This window comes from Heterocephalus glaber, unplaced genomic scaffold (genome assembly GCF_053883595.1).
Source record: "Heterocephalus glaber isolate CG9 unplaced genomic scaffold, H.glaber_assembly_v1.0 deba00001755, whole genome shotgun sequence".
NCBI classification, from domain to species: domain Eukaryota; kingdom Metazoa; phylum Chordata; class Mammalia; order Rodentia; family Bathyergidae; genus Heterocephalus; species Heterocephalus glaber.
The window spans coordinates 2877578-2900076 of record NW_028258453.1 but is presented as its reverse complement, the minus strand read 5'-3'; the positions used below and the strand labels follow the sequence as shown (position 1 = coordinate 2900076).

The following is a 22499-nucleotide window of genomic DNA, read 5'->3' as shown; positions in this document are numbered from 1 at the left end:
TAACCTAGATGCTGGTGGCCAGGTAGACTTCATAGGACAAGTGCACCATGAATTTCATGAGGGCCTTAAAGAAACTACAAATCCCACTAGAGATCACCTGAAGGTCTTACTTGAAGTTGTCACTCTATCCTTGTCTTGAGTCTGGATTGATTTATAACAGGCAGAGAAAACTGGACAGCAATTTAATGTCTCTATTCAGCTGTTGATGAGGGGGAAATTGGTAAAAGGATGCCCGGGGTAGGAGTTCCAGGCAGAACTGACTATGCCAGAAACTAAAGGGCCAATAGCATCTTCAGAGAGCAACAGAGGCCAGATTGGAACCCTGGATACTGTCTTCTGATTTACAGGATAGATCAATCTTTACTGTGTTAGATAGGAAAGGGGAGTTACTCCCTTAGGGCTCTTAAGGTTCATTTCAACTGATGTAAATGCCTCAAAGAGAGCTGCTCAAAGAGCAGGCAAAAAAAAAAAAAAAAAAACAAGTGTTGGGAGAGGATGTTTCTGGCTCTACCATGATCTAAACAACAGCTGTGGCTGGGCTCATTATTTCCTGCAGTGTGGCTCTTGCCACCAGCAAAAAGATGATTTTCTTCAACAAGAGCCTGACTGATGCTTTTCTGTGTTCAAGCCCAGACAAGATAAATAATCATCTGTTAAGACAAAACACAGAAAATAAAGCTATCTCCATTTACAGATTTTTTCCATTACCATACAAATGCCTTCAAGAAATAAAAAAAAAAATCTTTATGAGATTAGAAGAAGCTCAAAAAGAGTGGGGGTAGCTTCTAATTCAGCAGGGCCCAGAGATTCTGGGCCTATTTTAATGAAATTGCTCCAGACACAAAGAAGGAAAATGCAGGCTGCCAGTGTTAGTAACTTAATGTTGTGGGGACCTGTATGAGTTTGGGGTAGAAGTTTTCATCTTCTGTTCTGTGCCAGAAAAGCTAAAACATGGGAAATACCAGAATTTCGTGACCACTAGAGTGGTCATGGATGGACACAGAGTTCAAACATGGCTCTTCCCTTTTAACTGTAGTTAATTGTCATTCATGTCCTAGATTCCCCCTTCCTCCAAAGTAACCTTTGCATACCCTTCCAGATATTTCCCACATGTCCCCTAGATAAAAGAGGAGGAAAGAAAGACTGAAGAGCTGTTTTGCTCTGGTTCGGTGTTGGCCCCGCTATAAGGCAGCTCTAAGAAGATGAGCGGCTTCCCCACTCCAGTGCCATCTCAGAGGGAAGAGAATAGAATAGACCTTGATTTCAGCAAGTGTCACTGTCCATGGGTATTGGCTCTGGGGAGAAAAGAAACATTAGTGAAAAGGGAGTGGACAAGAACAGGTGCTTCTTGGCAGTGGAATTCTGGCTGCCAAGAACTCACAAGTTTCCATCAGGGTCTCAGATAGGATTTTGGGCAGGCATCTGTCAGGCAGCACATCCAGGGCTAGACCAGCCTGATGCTCAGGCCAGACATCTCACCAGCTCAGAGAGGTCCAGGTGTAGCAGCCAACAGGTGCAGGGGATTTGAGCAAATACAGGCACTGTCACATCCTGAGCAGCCAGATCAGTGTGGAGCTCACCTCCTCTCAGCCTGGTTGGGTAAGGGCTGGCCTGGGAGCTCCAGCAGCTGAGCCTTCTGTTCCAGCTCTCACCGGAAATAGCATTCAACCCTTTTGCAGTGGGATTCCATCATTGCAGGCTTGTAGACAGTTACAGATGTGATGCCTCAAGTTCTCTGGGAAAGGAGGATGCCATCACTAGCACCTGCAGAAGTACTATCACCTTTCCCTTTTTATCCTCCATCTTCTCTCTTTTCTCTACATTCCCCACTTCTCCTATCGCCTCTCTGGACTCCGTCTGTTCCTCATCACCCATTGAACTCTGTTTCCTCCACCTCCTTACAACTGCCTCTCTAATCTCTAAGACTTTCTTGCCTCCACAGTCAGGGGTCTCTGCCCTCCTGAAGCACTGGACAGATTGTCTAAGGGCTTGACTGGCAGAGATCCCCTGCCCCATCCTGTCAGGGTCTTCAAGCTCATCTCCAGAGTCCACCTTCCATCTCCAAAAGGTCTTCTTTGGACAAGGCCAAAGCTATCTGCCCCCTCATCTGGGATGTTATCTGATGACCCATTTGCTGAAAGGCATGAATGAGCTATCACCAAATTGTGCACAGATTAATGTGAGGCAGCAAGGTCAAGAATTCAATACAGTAAGTCTTGCTTTCCAAAACTGCCTGTGCCACATGTGCAAACTGAGCAACTTTGAGAACATGTTCACCGTCAGTTTCAGAACCTGTAGAATGAGTATGATAAACAGGTTTTTAGAGGTCCCAGTGAGATGATGTAGTAGTGTGCCCACCACAGTGCTCGGAACATTCTAAATGCCCCTAATGACCAGTTTCTTCACCCTGCATCAGTCTCCTTTTATTTTCTCTCCAAACAAGCTGAATGCCCCAGGAGGGCAGCTGCCTTGAATTCCAAGGTCTGTCTAGTCTGGGCATATTGAAATATTCCTTAATGATCCCAAAGAATTCTGGCACCACTGTAACAAGTACAGCAGCAAGGAATACTCACTGTAAGGAAGAAGGGGTGTCTGGAATTAAGACTATTATGGGCCAAAGACTTCACACATGGCAGGCCAAACCAAACCAGATATGCTCACCTAGAACCATCTTCCTTTCTTTTACCACAGGTTGCAGAAAATTTACACTGCCCCCTAAGTGGGCTGCAGCATTCTAATGTCATCCTCAAGGCCAGTGCACATGCAGCCAATGACACCTGCACAAGTGGTCTCCACAATGCCTCCTGCACACCCCACTCACCTCAAGTTCATCCCACTCAACTATAATAAACATTGCAAATTCTAATGTTGCACAACTCGTGGAGATCACTTTGGCAGTTATGTTCTAGCAATTGAGAGCTGGCCAAAGCAATCTTAGTTACATTCTTTGGGCTTTGCTGGGGATTTAGCTCAGTGGTGCTATCGACTGTCTCGCAAGCGCAAGGTCCAGAGTTCGATCCCTGGTAACAAAAAAAAAAAAGTATATAGATACACATTCTTTGGCCTTTGATTAGCAAATCTTGAGGTGAAAGCATTCGGTAAATGCTCTCATTCAGAAAATTCATGACCAAAACCAGATATTAGGGTCCTAATGACTATAGGATCCACAGGTTGGCTGCTCTTCCAAGTACTCAGGAACCTAACAATGCCTTTCTTGGGCCCCCATAATGATACCTATCACCTTCCCCTGGAAAGGAGAGATTAGGAAATGCAACATCATACCAAGAGTTCTGATCTCAGTTGTACCTGTCATAGTGTTCTGTAACAAAGGAAATAATGAGGTGCTATAAATTACTAAGAGGAGGGCGGGTTATAAATCTACAGAGAGAGCTAGGTTATGCTCCTAGGACAAAAGCAAGCCTTAAAAACAAGGGCTTTAGGGTTTACTTCTCTACTCAGACCCACCTGAGCAGATCTGGACAGACTTCAGCAGTGAAGCTGTGCAGCCACCACTCCCCACAACCCTTTCTCCTCCTGCTGCTGAACCTCCTATCCCATGAGAGACACTCTAATCTTGAGTGCAACAGCATAGTACCATTTTTTTAAATGAATTTTATTGCTACATTTTAGGTATAAAATATAATGACATTCATCCTTGGAAATTTGCACCTTTATATAATCTCTCTTGGTTCTTATTTTTTTCCCCTTTCCCCTGCCCTTCCGTCAAGCCCTCAACCCCTCCGTATTTACAAAGACTTTGTTTCCATTTTTTCATTTTCTCATATTAATTCCATTCTCTTCTTTTCTTTATCCTAACCCTCTGACTTCCCCTTCCCCTTTACCCTTTTCTTCCTATTTCACATTATCTATTATACATTTTAGTCCTTATTTTAGTCCTTTCAGTTTCACACTAGAAAAACTATTCAGTATTTACACATGTGTGTCCTATTTATTTCACTTAAGAATATTGCCTCAATGTGCATCCGTTTAGCTATAAATATCTCTAATTTCTCATTTTTTATGTCTGGATAGTACTCCATTTATTAAAAAACCGCATTTTCTTTATCCATTCTCTAGTTGATGGGAATTTGGGCTGTTTCCAAGCTTTAGTTGTTACAAACGGCGCTGTTACAAATATGGGTGCACATACATTACTGTGGTATGATTCTTTTAATTCTTTGGGGAAGATACCGAGCAGGGGAATAGCTGGGTGAAATGGAACTTCCAGTCCTAGTTCTTTGAAGTATCTCCACGTTAATTGCCACAGTGGTTGCACCAGTCTACACTCCCACCAGCAGTGGAGCAGGGTTCCTCTTTCCCAACACCCCTGCCAGCATTTGTTATTGGTTGACTTCATGATAACAGCCATTCTTCATGGGATAAGATGGGATCTCAGCGTTGTTTTCATTTGCATCTCTCAAATGACCAGTGATGTTGAACATTTTTTCATATGTTTATTTCCCATTTCTACTTCTTTGTGTGAGAAATGTCTGTTCATTTCAGATGCCCATTTTCGGGTTGGGTCTTTAAATTTGGGAGGTGTGATTTTTTTAAGTTCTTTCTGCATTCTAGATAGTAGACCTTTCTCTGAGGAAAGGAAGGTGAAAATTTTTTCCCACCCTGTGGGTTATCTCTTCACACTGTTGGTGGTCTCTCTTGCTGTGCAGAAGCTTTTAATAAGAAAAGATCCCTCTTGGTGAATGTTTGTGCTAGTTCACGGGCAACTGTGGTTTGTTCATAAAATCTTTTCCTACACCAATATCTTCAAGAGTTCTACCTAACCTCTGTTTCAGCGGTTCAGCATTTCTGTTTTAATATTTATATCTTTAATCCATTTTGATGTTAGTTTAGTGCATGTTGAGAGATATAGGTTTAGTTTAAATCTTTGACAAATTGAAACCCAATTTTTAAAGTACCATTTATTAAAGAGGCTATCTTTCCTCCAGTGAGAGTTTTTGGCTCCTTTATCGAAGATGAGGTGGCTGAGTATGTCTGGAGTTGTTTCTGCATCTTCTAACCTGTTACACTGATCCTCTGGTCTGTTTCTTTGCCAGTACCATGCTGTTTTTATCACAGTAGCTTTTGTAGTATAGTTTCAAGATGGGGATTGTGATACCCGCTGCCATGTCTCTGTTACCTAGAATTGCTTTTGCTATTCTGGGTCTCTTCTTCCAAATGAATTTTTGTGTTGTTTTCTCAAGGTCCATGAAATATGCTGCTGGAATTTCAATTGGGATTGCATTGAAGCTATATAGCACTTTTGGAAGTATGGCCATTTTCACTATGTTGATTTTTCCTACCCAGGAGCAAGGGATGTCTTTCCATTTTCTGATATCATCTTCAATCTCTCTTTTCATAGGGCTATAATTTTCAGAGAAGAGGTTTTTGATTACTTTTGTTAGGTTGATTCCGAGGTATTTCAGTTTTTTGGATGCTAATGTGAAAGGAATTGTTTGTCCTATTTCTCTCTCCATGAGTCTGTTGTTCTTGTACAGGAAAGCTAATGAATTTTGTGTGTTGACCGTATCCAGCTACATTGGTTACTAAGTCTAGAAGACATTTGGTGGACTTCTTGCAGTTTTCTGTATAGAGCATCATGTTATCTGCAAAAAAATGACAATTTGACTTCTTCATTTCCTATCTGTATTCCTTTTATTTCTTTCTCTTGTCTAATTGCTGTGTCTAATGTTTCCAAGAACAGGAGTGCTGATAGTGGACATGCTTGTCTTGTAGCCCATTTTAGTGTGAAGGATTTCAGGTTTTGACCATTTAGTATGATATTGGCTGTTGGTTTTTCATAGATGGCTTTATCAGTTTGAGGTAGAAACCGTCTATTCAGATTTTTTGTAGGGTTTTTATCATAAATGCATGTTGGATTTTGTCAAATGCTTTTTCTACATCTATTGAGATGATCATATGATTTTCATCCCTGGCTCTATTGATATAGCGTATTATATTGATTGATTTTTGTGTGTTGAAGCATCCCTGCATCCCTGGGATGAATCCCACTTGGTCAGGGTGTATGATCTTCTTAACAATCTTCTGCATTCTATTTGCCAGTAGCTTAGTAAGGATTTTTGCATCTCTTTTCAATAGTGAGTTTGGCCTATGGTTCTCTTTTTTGGTTTGGTCTTTCTCTGCTTTGGGGATCAAGGTGATGCTTCCTTCCAGGAATGATTTCAGGAGTATTGCTTCCCTTGCAATTTCATTGAAGAGTTTAAAGAGGAGCGGCAGTAGTTCCTCTCTAAATTTCTTGTAAATTCAGTGGTGAAGCCATCAGGACCCGGGCTTTTCTTGGTTGGTAAGTTTTTAAATATGTTTTCAATTTCATTGATTGATATTGGGTTGTTTAGAATTTTTAGGTCTTCTTCATTCAACTTTGGTAATTCATACGTGTCTAGGAATCGGTCCATTTCTTCTGTGTTTTCCATCTTATTGGCATATAGGTTCTAGAAGTAGGTATTGATGATCCTCTGGATTTCTGCTGGGTCTGTTATAATTTCACTCTTTTCATTCTTAATTGCATGGATTTGGGCCTTTTCTTTCCTTTTCCTGATAAGATTGGCTAAGGCTTTGTCAATTTTGCTGATTCTTTCAAAGAAAAAACTCTTGGCTTCATTGATTTTTTGTATTGTTTTCTTAGTCTCCATTGCATTGATTTCTGCCCTGATCTTTATAATTTCCTCTCTTGTATGAGCTTTGCATTTGTCCTGTTCTTTTCTTTCTAGGAGCTTTCTTTCTTTCTAGGAGTTCAGCATAAGGTTGTTTAATTGGGCTTGCTCAGTTTTCCTAATATGAGAATTCACTTCTATGAATTTCCCTCATAAAACTCCTTTCATTGTGTTCCACAGATGCCAATATGTTGTGTTGCCATTGTTATTTATTTGAAGAAACTGATTACTTTAATTTCCTCTATGACCCATTGGTTATTCAGAAGTGTGTTGTTCAATTTCCATGTGTTTGTGAAGTTTTTGCAGTTTCTTTTGCTATTGGTCTCCAATTTCATTGCACTGTGGTCTGATAATATATAGGGGATAACTTCAATTCCTTTGCACTTACAGAAACATGTTCTATGAGTGAGTATGTGTTCTATTTTGGAGAATAATCTGTGTGCAGCTGAAATGAATGTGTATTCTGATTTTGTGGGGTGAAACACTCTGTGAACATCTGTTAAGTAAATATGTTCAAGAGTTTGATTGAGTTCTACTATTTTGTTGCTTTTTTTTTGTCTAGTCGATCTATCTATTTTTGACAATGGGGCATTGATGTCCCCCACTACTATTGTGTTTGTGCTTATATGGTTTTTCATGTCTGTTAGTATTTGTTTTATATAGTTGGGCGCACTAGTGTTTGGTGCATATTTGTTTAGGATTGTCATCTCTTCCACTTGGATTGTTCCCTTTACAAGGATATAGTGTCCTTCTTTGTCTCACTTAATCAGTGTTGGTTTGAAATCCACTTGGTCTGAAAAGAGGATAGCTTCTCCTGCTTTTTCTCAGGTTCCCATCGCATGGAGTATTCTTTTCCTCCCTTTCACTTTTCATCCTAAAATAAACTTTCAGAGTTTATTTTGAATTAAGTGTCTTTCTTGTATGCAGCATATTGTTGGATCTTGCTTCTTCACCCATTCTGTCATTCTATTTCTTTTGATTGGTGAGTTGAGACCATTAACATTGATGGTTATAACTGATATGAACTGAGTTGTCATTGTCATGACTTTTTCTTTTTGTTTGATCCTCCCCGTTTGCTTTTAATTTCTTGTCCTACCCCATGGATTCATTCTGCTGGGCTTCCTGGCATTGTGATCCTCATTGTCTTTTCCTAGGATATTGTCTAAAATTTTGGGAGTGCTGGTTTGATATTCATGAAGTTCCTAAGGTGTTCTTTGTCATGAAAGTGTCTTATTTCTCCATCAATTTTGAAAGACAGTTTTGCAAGTTACATCAATCTGGGTTGGAGGCTGTTTTCCTTTAGGGCTTGAAATACATCACTCCAAGATCTTCTTGCCTTGATGGTTTGCATTGAGAAGTCTGCTGTGATTCTGATGGGCTTTCCTTTATGTGATTTGTTTCTTTTCTCTCACTGCTTGTAGAATTTTGTTCTTCTGTTGGGTTTCTGAACTCTCAACAATTATACGCCTATGTGTAGATTTTCTTTTTATCAAGGCTACTTGGAGTCCTATAGGCCTCACTTATCTGTATGTGAAGTTCTTTTCCCCTGCTTGGGAAGTTTTCTGCCATCACTTCTGTGAACAGATTTTTTATGTCATATGCACTCTCTCCTGTTTCTTCATTGACTCTAATGAGTCTTATGTTATTCTTCTTTCCATCATCTAACAGTTGCTGGATTGATTTCTCATGGTCCCTCTCAATTTTAAAGAAATTTTTCTTTTCCTGGTCACTAATTGCAATCTTATCTTCTATATCTGAAATTCTGTCCTCACATTGGCTCGTTCTGCTGCATAGACTTACAATGGAGTTTTCAATTTCCTGAAAATCTGTTTGTATCTGTTTTATGGATTCCATTTGTTTCCTATGTTAGGATTCCATCATGTTCCTCAGGTCCTCTATTTTTTTATCTGTGTCCTCTCTAGATTTATTAATCATGTTTTGCACTATGGGCACAATTTTTGCTTTTATGTGAGAAATTATTTCTGATTTCATTTTTTCCAGATCCTCTTTTGTTGTTGTTCATTTTTTCCAGATCCTCAGAGTGTTCCATCTTATTTCCCTTTGAGATTGCTGTAGGTGATCTGGAAGTCTGGTTCTGAGGCTTGTTTACCTGTCTTCTCATTTTGATGAGGGTCAGGGGGATGTTCCTGGTGCCAGCATGGCTTCCATCCTCTGTGCTGGGAGCTGTGGCATGCCTACCTGGAAGCCTCCTCCAGGCTTGGAGCCACATAATGCCTACCTGGAAGCCTCCTCCTGGCTAGGAGTGTGGCCCGCTGACCTGGAAGTCTGCTCTGGGCTGGGAGCCATGGCATGTCAAGCCAGAGGCCTCTTCTGTGCTGGGCTCTTTGGCATGCCTACCCACACCTCCTGCAGGCTGGGAGGTGTGGTACACTGACCCTGAGGCCTCCTCCATGCTGGGAGCTGTGACACACCAACCCAGAGCCCTCCTCCATGCTGGAAGCTGGCCATGACATTTTCTTTTTGTTGGATTCTCCTCCTTTGCATTTAATTTCTTGTTGTGCCTGATGGATTCATTCTGCTGGTCTTCCTAGGGTTGTGATCCTCATTGTTTTTTCCTAGGATATTGTCTAAAATATTTTGGAGTGCTGGTTTCATATTCTTGAAGTTCCTAAGGTGCCCCTTTGTCATGAAAGTATATTTTTTCTCCATCAATTTTGAAAGATAGTTTTTCAGGGTGTATCAATCTGAGTTGGAGGCTGTTTTCCTTTAGGGCTTGAAATATGTCATTCCAAGCTCTTCTTGCCTTGAGGGTTTGCACTGAAAAGTCTGCTGTGATTCTGATGGGCTTTCCTTTGTATGTGATTTGTTTCTTTTCTCTCATTGCTTGTAGAATTTTGTTCTGTTGGATTTCTGGAATCTTAATTATTATATGCCTATGTGTAGATTTTTTTTTTTTGATCAAGGCTAGTTGGAGTCCTATGTGCCTCACTTATCTGTATGTGAAGTTCTTTTCCCCTGCTTGGGAAGTTTTCTGCCATCACTTCTATGAACAGTTTTATTTATGTCATTTGCACTCTCTCTTGTTTCTTCTTTGACTCCAATCAGTCTTACGTTATTCTTCTTTGCATCGTCTAGCTGCTGCTGGATTGATTTCTCATGGTCCCTTCCTATTTTAAAGCAATTTTTCTTTTCCTGGTCACTAACTGCAATCTTATCTTCTATATCTGAAATTCCATTCTCACATTGGTTCATTTTGCTGCATAAACTTTCAATGGAGTTTTTCATCTCCTGGAAATGTTTGTATCTGTTTTATGGATTCCATTTGTTTCCTGTGTTGGAATTCCTTCATGTTCCTCAGCTCCTCTATGTTTTTTATCTGTGTCCTCTCTAGATTTATTAATCATGTCTTGCAGTGTGGGCACAATTGTTGCTGTTATCTTAGAAATTATTTCTGATTTCATTTTTTCCAGATCCTCTTTTGTTTCCAGGTCAAGGAGTCCAGGTGGTTGAGTATCTGATTGTTCCATCTTGTTTCCCTTTGTGGTTGCTTTAGGTGATCTTGAAATCTGGTTTTGAGACTTGTTTATTTGTCTTCTCATTTCCATGGGGTGGGGTGTGCAGCTGGCACCCAGGCAGCTCACCTCTTTGGTGCTGCGGGCAGTGGTATGGCAGCCCAGAAGCCTCTTCCTGGGTGCTATCAGTGGCTCTCAGCATGCACTGTTTTAACCCATGTGATTCCCATTGTTCCCAGTGACTTTTAACTAAGCCTGAGAAGTTGATGGGCCACTTCTAGAAAGGGCAGTGAATCAAAAATGGAAAATACCCCAATTCCCCAACAAGTTGATAAAATCCAGGCTTTTCAAACATGTCACAGAATGCACATGATTTTGCAACACAATAAAAAAAGCTTGAAACTTTTTCCCTTGTCTTTTCATCTGAGATGCTCCCTCAGTTCAGAATTTTTTCCCCTTTTCATGGGAAGGATAGAATCATTAACAATCCTCTAGCTCCCCCAGAACCACTGTAATTAATCTGATTTGGAGTACTTCCCTTCCATTATCGATGGTGAGTGTTGAGCCAGCTCCAAGCTCCTGAAATTGAAATCCATGCCATTCACCCAGCATGCAAAGCCCTGAGGCTCCCTGGCAAAATCAGAGACTTAAATTGGCTTTGTTCTTTTACCCAGGACATTAATAATGCAGATGGCAAAAAAGACAGCTTGTTTACTAGGCTCCAGAGACAGCTGCCAATATTCCTTAATCATGTCCAACCTGAAGGGGTAAAGTGCTTTTCACAGGATCCACTGGGTGTGAGCAACAGGCCTTGCCAAATTTCTGCTCTCCCCAGAAAGGAAAGCCTGGCTGATTATGTGCTTCAAAAGACCAGAACTTACTGGCATGTGTGTAGCACTTTGCAATGTATAAAATGCTTCTTTTTTAATTTTTATTTCTATTTCATTAGTACATGTTTGTTTATATTCATTTCAGGAAGAAAGTACATGTACACTCCAGCACCCAGAAGGAAGCTCCCCGGCCGCCATCCACACTCCCAGGGCAGAGAAGGTGAGCCAGTCCCAGCACCCAGAAGGAAGCTCCCCCACTGCCATCCCAAGCTCCTAGGGCAGAGAAGGTGAGCCGGTGCCAGAACCCAGAAGAAGCTTCCCCACCTCCATCCACACTCCTAGAGCAGAGAAGGTGAGTCGCGCTGGCAGCAGAAGCAACCCGCCACACACACTGTGGAAATGAGAAGACATGTAAACAAACCTCAAAAACAGGCTTCCAGATCACCTACAGCAACCACAAAGGGAAACAAGATGGAAAAATCTGATATTTAACCACCTGGACTCTCTGAACTGGCAACAAAAGAAGATCTGGGAAAAATGAAATCAGAAATAATTACTCAGATAACAGCAAAAATTGTGCTCATGGTGAAAGACATGATTAATAAATCTAGAGAGGACACAGATAAAAAAATAGAGGACCTGAGGAACATGATGGAATCCCAACATAGGAAACAAATGGAATTCCATAAAACAGATGCAAACAGATTTCCAGGAGATTAAAAACTCCATTGAAAGTCTGTGCAGCAGAAAATGAACCAATGTGAGGATAGAATTTCAGATATAGAAGATAAGATTGCAATTAGTGACCAGGAAAAGAAAATTTCTTTAAAATTGAGAGGGACCATGAGAAATCAATCCAGCAACTGTTAGAGATGGAAAGAAGAATAACATAAGACTCATTAGAGCCAATGAAGAAACAGGAGAGAGTGCAGATGACATAAAAAATCTGTTCACAGAAGTGATGGCAGAAAACTTCCCAAGCAGGGGAAAAGAACTTCACATACAGATAAGTGAGGCATATAGGACTCCAGCTAGCCTTGATCAAAAAAATCTACACATAGGCATATAATACTTAGGATTCCAGAAACCCAACAGAAGAACAAAATTCTACAAGCAGTGAGAGAAAAGAAACAAATCACATACAAAGGAAAGCCCATCAGAATCATAGCAGACTTCTCAATGCAAACCATCAAGGCAAAAAGAGCTTGGAGTGATGTATTTCAAGCCCTAAAGGAAAACAGCCTCAAACCCAGATTGATGTACCCTGAAAAACTATCTTTCAAAATTGATGGAGAAACAAGATACTTTCATGATAAAGAGCACCTCAGGAACTTCATGAATACCAAACCAGCACTCCAAAAAATTTTAGACAATACCCTAGGAAAAAACAATGAGGATCACGACCCCAGGAAACCCATCAGAATGAATCCATTGGGCGTGACAAATTAAATGCAAAGGGGGCGAATGCAACAAAAAGAAAAAGTCATGACAAGGCTTTTAAAATTTTTAACTTCATCTCCCTAATGAGTGCATAATTCAATCTTGTTATTGTACTGATGAGCATTTTTCTGATTCTAGAGTTGCACACCTTTCCTTGTGCTATACTGGCTATTTATCATCTTCTTATGTCTGCTTTTTAATTGGTTTGTCTATTAATGAGCAGTAAGAGTTCTTTATATATTCTGGTCACAGGTTATATGCATTGTAAATATGGTCTATTTAAGGACTACTTTTCATTTTAATGATGTCATTTAAAGTTCCAAATTTTGATGGAATCTCATTTATCAATTTTTTTCTTTTATACATCATGTTTTCTCTATCCTAGGTAGTTCTTGCCTACCCTGAATTCATAAACATTTTCCCTTATAATTTCTTCTTAAAGTTGTATACTTTTAGGCTTTCATATTTAGGTTCATAGATCCCTTCAAGTTATTTTCATGTATAGAAATTAAGGGTTGAGGTTAATTTTTTTATACACGGATACCAGATGTTCTAGTGCCATTTGCTGAAAACACTTACTCTTCCTCGGCTCTTGAATTGAGTTTATATTCTATAAAATGCTAATGTTAAATCATCTTTCAAAACTCAGTGGACCATATATGTGTGGTTCTATTTCTAGATTCTCTGTTTTATTCAAATGATCTATATGTCTTTCCTTACACCAACACTGCCTTGATTATTGTAGCTTTAGAAGAAGTCCTAAAATTAGGTACTAAACGTCTTCCAACACTGTTTTTTTTTTTAACTTTTCTAAGTCCTTTGTACTCCTACATAACTTTTAAATTTCAATATCCAATTCTTCACTTATAGCAAGTATACACAGATCTGAATTTTTATATATACCTTGTGTTTTCTAATGCTGCTAAATTCAAATACAATTTCTAGGGGCTCCTAGAGATTTCTTAGTATTTTCTTTGTAGATGATCATTTCATCTACACATAAAGATTTTGCTTCTACCTTGCCAATCCTATCCTAATTGTGTCATTTTATTGCCAGACTATTTTGGTTGGGCCAAGGTTTCAAAGTTTAATGGACAGATAAAGAGTAAGCGTATCTGCCCTTGTTCCCCACCTTAAGGAGAAAGCATTGTATCTTCTCCATTCATAGAAGGCCTTCTCACTGGAAGTATGGAGTACATGTCTTTAATCTGTTGAGAAGATTCTGTTCTACTTCTAGTCTCCTGATAGCTTTTACCATGAATAGCTGCAGAATTTAGTCCAATACTTTTTCTCCAACTAGTGACAGGATCATATGGCTTTTTCCTTTCCTCTGTTAAAATGATGACTTTTGGGGATGGATCTTCCAATGCTGAACCAACACTGCCATCCCTATAACAAAACCACTTTCTACATACTGCCAAATCTGACTTCTAATTGTTTTGTTAAACAAATTTCTATCTATGTTCATACTTTTTTCTCCTATTTTCTTTATTCAGTTTTAGGTTTATCACAATGTTGATTTCCTAAAGTGAGGGGAGAAGTATTCCTTCTTTTTTATGCTTTAATTGTTTGATATAATTTATCAGTTAAAATGTATATGACCCTGATGTTGTCATATAGGTAGGTTTTCAAGCTTGGAATATACTTTCTTTAATAGGTGCTATTCAAATTTTATATTTCCTCCAGAGTTAGTTTCATTAATTTGTCTTCCAAGGTACTTCCTAGAAGTTGTCAAATTTATTTCAGAAAAGATTTTTGTAATATGCTTTCTATATCCTTTTAAATTCTGTAAAATCTGTGGTAATGCCTCCTAGATCTTGATATTGTAATTTACAAAATGTATAATTAATATTGCATAATAGGAAGAAAAGGTCTAAAGGAGTAGGGTAGGGGAAAGGAAAAAAAAAGGAAAAGAAAAAATATGAGAAAAGGAAAAACATGGAAACAAAGTCTTTGCAAATAGGGAAGAGAGAGTGAAAGAAGGGCACGGGAAGGGGAAAAAAATAAGAACCGAGATACTCATGTAATGGTACAAGATCCCAAGGATGAATGTAACTGTATTTTATACCCAAAATGTACCAATAAACTTAATGGAAGAAGAAAGAAAGTACATGTACATAACACAGCTGGTTTCTTTTTTTAATACCCTTCCCCTTCTCACCCACTTCCCTCCATTTCTAAATCTCCTCCTATTTCCATTCTTGCTGTTATTATTAGCTCATTTTATGACATATAATGTTTGCATTCATCATGGGTATTCAGTACCTTTGTATGGCATACCTTAAATCTTATTTCCCCAGTTATCTCAGTTAGTATTTGCGGCTTAGTATTTCTCATTTGCATTTCCCAAAACATGAACAATGGATGGTGGATGTGTTTACCTAACTTACTCGCAGATGGAATGTGACTTCACATAGAATTGGTCAATCTGATGTATAACTTTCAATTCTCTCTAGCTACTGTTGTTTCTTATTGGTCTCATCCATCTTCCTAGAATAGTGACACGTCCTGTCACAGAACACACACGCACACACACACACACACACACACAAAAAAAAAAAAAAAATCTAGTCTCCACAAGTATGTTTTTGGCACATAAAGATTCCTACATACAGTCCTTTGAATTCCCTGTTGTTCAAAACCTATAGTTTAAAATCTTTCTAATAGCTTCTGTTGGTGCTTGTAGATGTGGGTGATTCATTTTAACTACTTTGTGATAACATTATTCACCTATTCTCTTTCTTTGGGAATTACAAATGGTGCTGAAATGAAGACACTTCTATGGATCTCTTGTTTATTACTACCAGAGTTTTTCAACAAAGAAGTATAATTGCTGGGTCACAGAAAATACATACTTCCAATTTTCTTGGCAATTGACAAATTAGCTTGCACTAATTTGCACTCCCACCAGCAATGCATCATTCACCATCTCTGCATCTTCATCAAACATATTATCAAAGAATTTCTAATTACTCTGTAGGTAGAAAATAGTGTTTCATATTTGATCTAAGCTACATTTCCTTAATTTCTAGATTACTAAAGACATTCAGAATCGTCTTGTAGTTGTCACCTTTTTTGGTCATTTTTATTTCTTCCTCTGTAAATCATCAATTTATATATTTGGAATTTTTCATTCATGCATAAGGTTTTTTGTTTTTGTTTTTGTTTTGGTACCAGGGATCGAACTCTGGTCCTTGCGCTTGCGTAGCAGGCAGCGAAACCGCTGAGCTAAATCCCCGGCCCAAAGTTTTTAACTTAAAGTAAACTGTATTTTGTGTTTAAAATGTATATTCCCACTCACAATGTATTCTGCTACATTTTCTTCTAAAAGTTTCTTGATTTTCCTTTTACATTTCAGTGTTAGTTTTTCTTGATTTTATTTTGGGAAGACTGAAAATAATACATGACCTCATTTTTTCTTTATCTGTGTGCTTAACCTAGTGTCCTAGAAAGATTAATTGAATATCTCATCCATTTTCTACTATATATAACTCCATTTTCATGTATTAAACTGAGATTAATGGAAAATTTTGTTTCTACAGTTCTTATTCTGTAACATTCCTGTTTGGCTAAGCCTATGCAAATATCATACTGTCTTATTATAGCTTCATAAAAGTTAGTTGTACAAATTTCAACTTATTCATCTCCAGAGTGCTCTTAGCTTCCTTTATTGTGCTTCAAATTTTAAGATCAGCACACTGATTTCTGTAAATACCTTGTTGAGATTTTGATTGAAACCTGTTTATAATTTGGGAATAATGACTGTCCTTTTACTATTTACTTTTCCTAGAACTTAGATCTTTTGTTAAGTCCTTTGATCATGTTTTGTTATTTTATCTCTAACCTTACCATTTTGTTTCTATGATTGTATTTTTTAAAACTTATAAATGTTCTAAGTTTCTCTAATTATTTGTTGCTGTATATAAATCTGTAATTGATTGTAAGTATTAATCCTGTGCCCAAAATTTTGCAGACTCTCTGGTTAAATCATTTTTCTATAACATCTAAATGTACTGTGCAGATGAGTACATTGGTTATGAATAATTTACTTTGAGTTCTTCATTTTTTAAATTTTATGACTTTTTCTCTCTTTTATGTTAAACTTCTACATTAAATCCAATGAATATTGCCAGTATTTAGTTGATGCCATTTTTATTTAAGAAACATTTCCTTCTATTTGTTTGTTTTGTTTTGTTTTGTTTTGTTTGGTACCAGGGATCAAACTTAGGTCCTTGTGCTTGCAAGGCAGGCAGCAGAACCACTGAGCTAAATCCCCAGCCCTTCTATTTGTTTTAAAAGATTTTCAGTTACATTTTTTTCAAATAAGACTACCCCTACATTCTTGGAAGAAGTCTACATACTATGATGTGGCTGTTTTGAAAGATGTTTTCTCCCTTCCCATCTCTGTGTTCTCTCTCTCTCTCTCTCTCTCTCTCTCTCTCTCTCTCTCTCTCTCTCTCTCTCTCTCTCTCTCTCCCTCTCTCCTTCCTTCTTGCCTAGGTTCACTTTGCTGAGTTCAATTAGAATTTTTGCCTCCTTGACCATTAGTTACATGTAGTTTTTCTTTTTCACATTGCCTTTGCCTGGTTTTGGAATCAAAGTTATAATAATCTTATAAAATTAATTGAGATTTTTCCTTCTTTTCTAATTCTATGAAAATATTTGCATAAGGATTACCTATACCTCATACACAGGTTTTGAAGATGATGTCAGTAAATGGTATGAATCTATTTCTCATTAGCATTTAAGGCAACTGGCTAAACTTCTATTAACTGCTTCACCTCTTTTTATAGGAATTTTCTATTTCTTTATAAATTATTTTGTTGAATTATAGTTCTGTAGAATTGTTTTCTTAATCATTAAATCTTTCAAATTAGTTGTTAATGATTCCTTTCACATAAAGATTTAAGATCCTTCTTCCCTTAAGGGTCCCTCAATCAACCAACAGTAAAAATTAGAGCCTCAAATTTATTGTGTTAGTCACTTACCCATCACTAGAGCACAATGCCAAGCACCCAAAGCTTAAAGGAGGAGAAGTTTATTTTTGTCTCATGATTTTTACAGGATTTACTCAATTGTTGGCCATTTCCTAGGCTGAAGGGACATTATAGTAGAAGCGCCTGGCAGAGAACAGCTGCTCATTCCATGACAACCAGGAAGCAGAGAGAAAATCGAGGAGCAGTGGACAAGAATACATCCCTCCAGGTCACACCTCCCATGACCCACCTCCAACCTGACCCCACCTCCTAACAGCACATTCAGCCATGAATTCATCAACAGTATGAATACACTGGTGAGTATAGCAGCCCATGATCCAGTCACCGTTTTGGGGGGTTTTTTTGAGTGTTTGGCTTTTTGTTTTTGAAATTTTTTTTTTTCTTAAATTATTTTATTGGTACATTTTAGGTATACAATATGTTTACATTTATCATTGGGTGCTTGTACCTGTACAAGATGTATCTTGGTTATTTTTTCCCCCATTCCCTGTCCTCCCTTCACCCCCTCCATCCTTCCCTATTTACAAACACTTTATTTCCATTTTTTCCTTTTCTCATAATTTTTCCTTTCCCTTCTTACCTTTCCCCTTGCCCTCCAACTTTCCCTACCCCTTTGGACCTTTTCTTCCTATTTCAAATTATCAATTATTCGTTTTAATAATTTTAATCCTTATTGACACTTTCAGTTTCTCACACCAGAGAAACTATTCGGTATTTACACATGTGTACTGTATTTATTTCACTTAAGAGTTTGGCCTCAATATGCATCCATTTAGCTATATATGTCTCTAGTTTCTCATTCTTTATGGCTGATTAGTACTCCATCACCTTTCACACACATGAAACATTTTGGGGGGACATTTCAGATCTAAACCAGAATACCTGTGGTGACGGAACCATGGGCATGAGTTATCACAGTGTGACAACTCATTTTTTCTACAAACGGTCCATGAAGCAGCAGTCAGTTGTCTTGCTGTCTGCATGTGTCTGTGTCAGAGGCACATTTTGTCTGGGCCACTCCTTCATCTACCTTGCACCTGCACTGCTTTGTACAGGGATTTTAGTTCTCACTGCTGCCTCCTGCAAGGGATACCTCACTTGCCTTCTGCACACAGGTGTTAAAACTCACCCTAGTTAAAACACCCTCAGTTTGTTGAGATGTGCAATCTCCTCCCACTCACAGAGACCCCTGAAGGATTAGATCCCATCCTTATTGGATTCCAGAAACATTTTAATTTCTAGCACATATCAATTACCATTTCTTTTCTATAACTTTAACTCTGCATTTAAAAGAATGCTGAGTGATTTTATAAAGCATTGCTAGAGCTGAAACTATGGCCATATTCAAACTCTACATGGGAGGAATTACAGAAAGACAAAGGTGAGATTAACTCCTAAGGCAACAGAGTCCTGCAGACGTATTTTGGGAGCTCCATTGAGAAAGAAACAGTGTAGCTGAGACTTGATAGATGTAGAGGATTCTTTCCACAGAGCTGGAAAGAAAGAAAGAATGCAGGCTTAGGTGTAAATATCTTCACAATGTGAATTGAAGACAACTTCAAATGGCATCTATATGATGAAAAAAGGCTAAACAAAAAAAATCCTGAAGAAAATGAAGTAGACTCACAGGAGGTGAATAAGAAGTACCCATTAAATGTGTGTGGGGGGGGGAGGAAAATAACTGTGGTCAAGGGCTCTAAAATAAAGCAAGACTTTTTTCAGCTGTGTGTAAATATGAAGAGCATCACCTCAGAAAAGCCACCTTCAAAATAACTGTCCCTAAACAGACTCTGCTTGAGTCTGTGTAATTGGTGCTACGACAAAAGGCTGATGCTGAAGTGGCTGGATATTATCAGAAACTGTCCACTCCAGTGTAACTGTGGGACAGGGTGCCCCTTAAACAGAAACCCAAGATCTAACATTGATGACAGCCCAGAGGACATCGGTTCCGAGGTGAAATGGACCCACTCTTAAATGACATCAATATTGGCTAAACTTCAATCACTCTGCGTACAAGTTCAAGGCATTTTGCAAAGTGGATCACAAGCATTTTTATTCATAAAGTGGATAAAAGCTAAGGAGAATCTAAGGATAAAAATCTATTTTCTGGTTGTTAATGTAGCTTTAGTAGCTTGCATAAGAGCTGTGAACAAAGTCATAAAAGGGGTGGGAGTGCCTTGACTGTGTTTTCCCACCCTTGTTAGGAAGAGGACAAATTCAAACACACTCTAAATTGTTTTGGTTTTCCTCTTTCTCACTTTGGTCCCAAATTAAAGTGGATGATATAATAGTTTGTGAGCTAAATCCTTTTTGAGAGAAGAGTATTATTAAGTGATCCTAGATAGACGAAAAGATCAAGGCCTGCTCCTATGAAACAAACACGATTTAAACCCAAGCCCTTTGAACATTTGCATCCAGAGACAACCATTTTAATTATCTGACAAAAGGCTATTTAATCACTAAGATCTGAGCAGGGAGCAAGTATAGAAAAATCTCTCACCTTTGCCCGCTTTGCATATAAAGACATCAGTGAAAGTTGCTGAAGATACAGAGAGTGTCTTCAGAGAGCTCTGAACCCTCCACTTGCCCTGGCAATAGATTCCTCAGAGAAAATGTTGGAGTAAGAAAGTCTGTTGTGATTAACTATTTCTCCACCACTGTAAGTAACATTTCTAGATTCGAATGTTTAATTTTCTTTCTGACAAGTTGTCTACTTTTCCCCATCAAATTTGTCTAGGGATCAGAGTTTATTCAAAATCAGCTCAGTTGTAAAAAAGGAATGAGTATTTTCTGTAGGAATGCAAATTTTTGTTTCATATTTTCCCTCAGAAAGAAAAGGAATGGGCATGATTAAGATGAGTTAAGAAATTATTGAATTAAGATGTTGTAGATAGTAAAAAGCAGGGGTCCTCAACATTTTTGGCACTAGAGACTGTTTTGTGGAAAACAATTTTTCCACAGAGAAGGGTGAAGGTGAATGGTTTCAGGATGATTCGAGCACATTATGTGTACTGTGCACTTTATTTCTATTGTTATCATACTATAATATATAATGAAATAATTACACAGCATTATCCAGAGTTAGTGGGAGCCTTGAGCTTATTTTTCTGCAACTAGATAGCCCCATCTGGAGGTGATAGGACACAGTGTCACCTAAAATGTGTTGCTTTTGTCCAGTCTACTGGACAATCTTATTTTGGTTGCTGTCACTGAAGAAAATCCTGCTTCACAAAGATAGGGTGTTGGAAATAGAAACAGTCTCTTCAATACCTCTGTGGCAATATCAGGATATTCTGCCTTCCCTTTAATCCAGAACATATAGAGATTTGAAGTTGTCTTAAACAATTTTAAGACCACTGTGATTTGCAATCTCAAGCAATTGATCCTCTTCTAGCACAAAGTTGATTTTCTTGGCTTGTTTACAAATTGGTGACAAATCTATTCCTTCCAAGCTGGAGGGTCCTTTGTGTTTGGGAAGTAATGTTCAAACTCTTGAAAACTAAGCTAAGTTATCATGCACCAAATGGGAGAAAGAAGGCCCAGGATAAATCTCTCTCAAAAACTTCAGTAATGTTTGAAACATGTCAAAAATCCCAGTGTTCACTCACCACATCCACAATTTCAGTTTGGCTTTGAATGCATCCACGTTATCTGCAGACTTGAACACAGTTGTCAATCTCCCCTAAAGTGATAAATTGAGTTCATTGAGCAGGCAGAATACGTCACATGAGTAAGCAAGTTTCATGACCCATTCTGTGTCACTGAAATGTTCTTCACCTGTGACTGTTTTTCTAAAAGAAATCTTTGAAGTAGCTCTCATAACCAGTAATCTGTCATTAGAAAGCCACCTCACTTCTGTGCATGAGATGGCTCATATGTTCCATGACCATCTTTTCTCAGAATCACATGAACAGACATGAGTTAAGGGCATACACTTTAATGTGGTTGATAATTTTAGTCATATCCTAGAAAATGTTTCTCACTGCCATTTTCAGCTAGTCAGCATTTCTTTTATAGATGACATAGTGCATAGACTCACAATCAGAAGATACCTGTTTGGCGCAAGTAGTGAAACCAGAAAGGCATCCAGGCATGGCAGCTGCTCCATCCATGTGTATACTGAGCCGAAACAACCAATTCAGTTTTCCTGTTAGGTAATCATTCAAAGACTTGAATAGTTCTGCAGCTTTGATGTTGATGGAAGTAAAACATATCCTTATCCCCATCCTTCTGAAAAATACATCACACGAAAACAAGCTTCATTTCTTGTTGTCAACATGAGTAGACTTGTCAATCTGGATCGCACAGCATGCTCACTCCCTAATCCTCTCTAACAATTGCACCTCAATATCTTTTGCTACATTATTCATTCATCTAGTTATTGTGGTAGCCAATATAGAAACATATGCCACCTTTCAGATTGCAGCTTCTCCAAAAAGTTCATGACAAATGTCCTAAGAAGCAGGCAGCATCAACTCTTCACCAGCAGTGAAATACTTTTTAGGTTTAGCAAGGTGATTAGCCACTAAGAATGATGCTCTCAGAGCAGACACATTTGATGAAGTAGTGGCCTTCTGTTTTTCTTCTTCACATTTTTTTCATTTGAGAAACTGTGGCCTTGTCTTTTAATGCAAGATGTTTGTTCTTCTTGTAGCAAAGCAGTTTTGAAGGTTTCATGGCTTTGTTGAGTAGCCAGTTGCCATATATTATACAAAGAGCTTTTAGAATGGGAATCATATATTTCAATGAACCCATAATTTAAGGAAAACTCTTGGTATTTTCTTTTAAATTCAGCTTTCTTTTCATTGGAAGGAAGTCTTAGAGTATTCTGCTAGCTCATCATTGTGTCTTTACCTTTTCCAAAGAAGCTCTACAGTGATGTTTGTTTTCTACTCATTTTGGCCAGTGTTAGCTTTTTGCCTTACCCAAATCTGTGACTGGAACAAGTGCATAGTGTGGGAAAGAGGCATAGACAGAAGTGGTAAATAAAATGATGAGTGGGCCGTGCACATACTAAAATAAATATCAGATTCTGTCTTAAATCATGCCTAGATGCAGATGTACAACTGAAAGACATCAATTCATTTT

The 22499-nt window shown here is 38.4% G+C and overlaps 1 long non-coding RNA gene across 3 annotated transcripts in view; it reads right to left on the bottom strand.

The window, feature by feature from the left end:
• Nucleotides 1-22499, bottom strand: part of LOC101708188 (uncharacterized) — a 392264-nt gene that overhangs the window by 64168 nt on the left and 305597 nt on the right. For 2 of the 3 annotated variants that reach the window (XR_015447371.1, XR_015447372.1), the window contains 2 exons: nucleotides 21464-21641; nucleotides 1581-21093 (listed from right to left, as the gene is read on the bottom strand). This is a non-coding gene — a long non-coding RNA (uncharacterized LOC101708188). The remainder of the gene's footprint in view (nucleotides 1-1580; nucleotides 21094-21463; nucleotides 21642-22499) is intronic. The other variant, XR_015447370.1, reaches the window with a different exon arrangement.